Source organism: Rhinolophus ferrumequinum, chromosome 10, assembly GCF_004115265.2.
Source record: "Rhinolophus ferrumequinum isolate MPI-CBG mRhiFer1 chromosome 10, mRhiFer1_v1.p, whole genome shotgun sequence".
In the NCBI taxonomy this organism is placed as follows: domain Eukaryota; kingdom Metazoa; phylum Chordata; class Mammalia; order Chiroptera; family Rhinolophidae; genus Rhinolophus; species Rhinolophus ferrumequinum.
In genome coordinates this window covers 12,547,106-12,551,409 of record NC_046293.1, presented here as the reverse complement: position 1 = coordinate 12,551,409, position 4,304 = coordinate 12,547,106, and the positions used below count along the sequence as shown (strand labels likewise).

The 4,304-nt window shown below is 44.3% G+C and overlaps 1 pseudogene; it reads left to right on the top strand.

Moving 5' to 3' along the window:
• The first annotated feature begins 3,525 nt into the window (after positions 1-3,525).
• LOC117029125 (60S ribosomal protein L26-like) lies at positions 3,526-3,963 on the top strand (annotated as a pseudogene).
• The last annotated feature ends 341 nt before the right edge of the window (positions 3,964-4,304 follow it).

Here is a 4,304-nt window from a genome sequence, read left to right as displayed (position 1 = left end):
CTTCAGAACATCCACATTGAAGAGGTCAGCTCAGAAAGAAATGACAGGAAAAAAATAAATAAATAAATGCGAGAGGTCAGCGAGGTTGGAGGAGAACCAGGAGAAAGCTACTTCGCGTGCCCTCCTTCCAGAAGGGCACCAGAATGATTACACGTCCTGTCTCTCTTGTTCTTCTAGTCTCTGGGGCCATCTACACCAGACAGTGAGTTGCTTTAGAATGTTAATTACTTCACCACTTGCTGTAAACAGCCCCAAGCCTCACATCCAACACCTATCACGCAGATTCGACTATTCATATGGAGGACGGGAGCAGCAGAAGTGATAATCAAGTTTCATTCGATTTTGTTTCCCCCCAAGAAAAAGCCCAAGTCAGTAAGGAGTGCTGTATCTTAATAGCCTCGGAAGGCACCTCTATCCAAGAGACTTAGCTCATTTTCTCTAGATCTTAGCGTTAGGAATTCCAGTGCCTCCTACAGGAGATTGTTTCTTATCCCAGTTATTTCTAATACGGCTAGAGCTAACTCAAGAATCAAGAGTTTGGGTCAAGTAGGAGGAAGGTGGGCGCGCCTCTTCTGATTGTTAGTGTCTTCATCTAGAATAATGGAGATAATACCACTGCTCTCTCAGGGTTACTGTAAAAATTAAATGAGGATCAAAACGTGCCACTTTGGCATAAGGATTATTTTAAGCTGGAGGCAAACGAGAATCAACAAATGCAGAAAGACCCCTTCCACGAACTTCCCTGATCTGACTAAAAGCAGAGACTTCTGAGACATGAGGACTGCCATAAATCCCCTCTCCCACGGAAGTGTCATGGTCCTGAAGAACACAAAGTGAGCAAGCAGTGAGATGGACCTGCCCAAACAAACCCTCCTCCATCAGTGCCCCCCTGGCCCCCACCACCGCGTATTTGTTCATTCCCACAGTCTACTGTCCTCGGAAGCCTAGACCCTTTTTTTCTTTTATCACTTCTCTACACATTTATTGTTCTTTGCTAAGATGCTGTATAAGCCCAAGTGCTAACCATTCCTTTGAGTTACTCATCGCTGGGTTTCCCTTGCGTGTATATACGCTGCACGTTAATAAAATCTGTTTTTTTTTCTCTTGTTAGTATGTCAGTTTCCTTTGCAAGGCCTGAGCAGGGCCTCCTAGAAAACCTAGGTGGGGAGAGAAAAAAGGTTTTATTGCTTCGCCTACATGTGTCTAATGATACCGAGAAAAACAAGGCATGAAAGGTAGATACGGCGTGTGGAGAAGGAGGGTGGTAATTTAAAATAAGAAAGTAGGCAAGGGGTGTTTCCAGTGAAGATCTTTTCCTGTTACTTATAGCTGAGGGCATCCTGAGAACTACAGCAGTTGCCTAATAAGGCTTGATTGTCGTCTTCGGAGAGCTCCCATTTGGCAGTGAATACGGCTGAGGAACCAGGAGACGATACTACACATGTGAGCACGGGAAAATGCACAGACGATTGCAGAAGTACGTGGGCACGTCAGGCTGGCCCCAAGATCAGTCGGGTCACCAACGCCTTCTGTGCTGTGATTCCTTGCTTCCTGTAATGCTCTGACCCAAGCCAGGAAGTGACACAAAGTCCTCCACTCTATTCCCTAACGTGGCTGTTTCAAGACAAGACTCTTAATGAGACTTTCCAAAGGCTTATTGGATCATAGAGAAATAGACACAGGAGATCAATAAGTCTAGACTCTGTGCTGTCCAACAAGACAGCCACTAGCCGCATGTGGCTATTTAAATCTAAATTAATCAAAATTACAGAAAATGAAACATTCATATCCTCACTCATAGTAGCCGCATGTGCTTAATAGCCGCGTGTGGCCAGTGGGTATTGTATTCGACGGTGCAGGTGTAGGATGATTCCAGCATTGCAGCAAGCATTCTGTCACTGTGCCAGCCTAGGTAATACGGCTCAAGAGATGCCACTCAAAATTGAATGTGTGTATGAGTCACCGAGGGATCTTTTTAAAAAGCAGATGTTGATTTATGAGGTCTGGAGGTGGTGGCTAAGATTCTGCATTTCTAACAACCTCCCTCATACTGCTGATGTGTTTGGCTCACCAGCCACTCAGGTAGCAAGGACCGAGAGGTCAGGGCGAGTTCTCCAGGGCTTGTAGGAAATAGATGGTGCCCAGGGGGCATCTCCATTAACTCCTTCCACACCCACCCTGGGACTTACTGCTCCCTTCAAGGTGGAAGACAATATTAATCCCATTGTCCCTTACTAGAGGTTCATAGCTGAAGGACGAGTGCACAGGCTAAAGACTCAGAATACCTTTGTTAAATTCCTGGCTTTCGTTGTGTGAACTTGAGCAAGTCCCTTAACCTCTCTGTGCCTCCCATATATGAGTTTCTATCACCAAAATAAGGAAAATAATATTTTATAATGTGGTCTGAAACGTCATAAGTGCTTTGTGTTAGCTATTATAGGTATTAGTCAAATAGGTTTGGCTGCAAGGCATATTTTCTCATATATACATATATATATACTCTGTGCTAAGAACTAGGCAATACAGATATGATCAAGACGCAGGACTCCCTGGTAGAATTGCAGATGTCTGACGTTGGGATAGCTCTTTGGCAATGACAGATTATGTACTTTGTTTAATAAATTAAACAGATGTTTCATGATATTAGTTGGCACATTTCTAAGAAAACCTATGCTTGTCTTTCACCTTGCTGCTCAGTATTTCTGTTGACATTCTAGGACAAAACTGCTTGTAGCTTACTAGTAAGATAAGTTACCTACATGTGCAACCGGAAGCTATGGCTCTGGGCCCACTCTCTGCACAGAATCATATTCAAGGAAAGACAGTCCAATCACCAAACATTATTAAAAGCAAACTTATGTTTGTACTGGCTACTCTTAAAGAGCGTCCCAGTAGATGCAATTTAGAACTCGAAGCAGTGTTTCTTAAAAATCTTTCTTCCCCGTCTCTCAATTCCCTTTCTCATTCTCATCTTCCTACCAAATCTTTACTTGACATCAAGCCTGTGATTCTTTCCCGCCTTTTCCTCCCAGTTTCCCACTCATGAAGCAAGCTGAAACCTTGCCTCTCTCATCTGCTCGTCCCCTCTCTCATAAGCTGTTTCCTCTGACTTCCTCTTCCTTCTGTCTTGAGGTCCCCAGGCCCCACTTCCTTTCAGAAGGCCTGTGCTCCCAGGCTGCTTCCCATCTTGTCACTTTCTGGGAGAGGTAGTGAGGCTCTAACTCTCACTGATTCTGGGTAGAAATCTGTCCAGGTCTCAGATAACAAAGGGGAGTTCAGAAACTGTCCCTGAAAGAAAAAAATCCTTCCTCCATAGAAAGGAGTTTGGAGGGTGCAGTGGACAGAATTCGAAGATGTCCCTAGGATCCCCACCTCCTAGGGTACATGCCCTGCGTAATGTCCGGGACTGTAAGCATGCTGGATTTTACTTCTAAGAGTAGACTGTGCTATGTGCAGGCTGACTTTAAAGAAGGGGGATCACTGCTCTTCTCTTCTGCAGCCATCGCTGAAGCGCCAGTGGTCAAAATGAAGTTCAACCCCTTTGCGACTTCTGACCAGAGCAAGACCCGTAAAAGGCATTTCCATGCACCTTCCCACATTCGCAGGAAGATTATGTCTTTTCCTCTTTCCAAAGAGCTGAGACAGAAGTACAATGTTTGATCCATGCCCATCTGAAAGGATGACAAAGTTCAGGTTGTCCGAGGACACTATAAAGGGCAGCAAATTGGCAAAGTCGCCCAGGTTTACAGGAAGAAATATGTCATCTACATTGAACGAGTGCAGCGGGAGAAGGCTCATGGCACAATTGTTCCAGGGGGCAGTCACCCCAGCAAGGTGGTGATCACGAGATCAAAGCTGGACGAAGACCGCAAACAGATCCTTGAACCGAAAGCCAAATCTCACCAAGTAGGAAAGGAAAAGGGCAAATATAGGGAAGAAACAATTGAAAAGATGCAGGAATAAAGTAATCTGATAGACAGCTTTCTCTAAAAATTGTTAAAATGAAAAAAAGCAAGCAAGCAAGCAAGAAAGGGAGCTCACTGCTTTGCCAAGTGGCAGTGTGGTAGCCAATAAGGTTTATTCAAGGTGCACTTCCTGCTAATTGAAAACAAGGGAAGATCATTCAAGGGGAGCTTAGTGTACTAAATGAGCACTTTAAAAACAGGGTTTTCACGAATATGACACTGGCAATAGCTACGGACTGACGTATTAGTCACTGGAACCAAATGTAGAATCCAAAAGTAGACCCTCATATATACGATAATTTAATATTTGACCAAAGTGATTTTACCAAATGGAAAAGG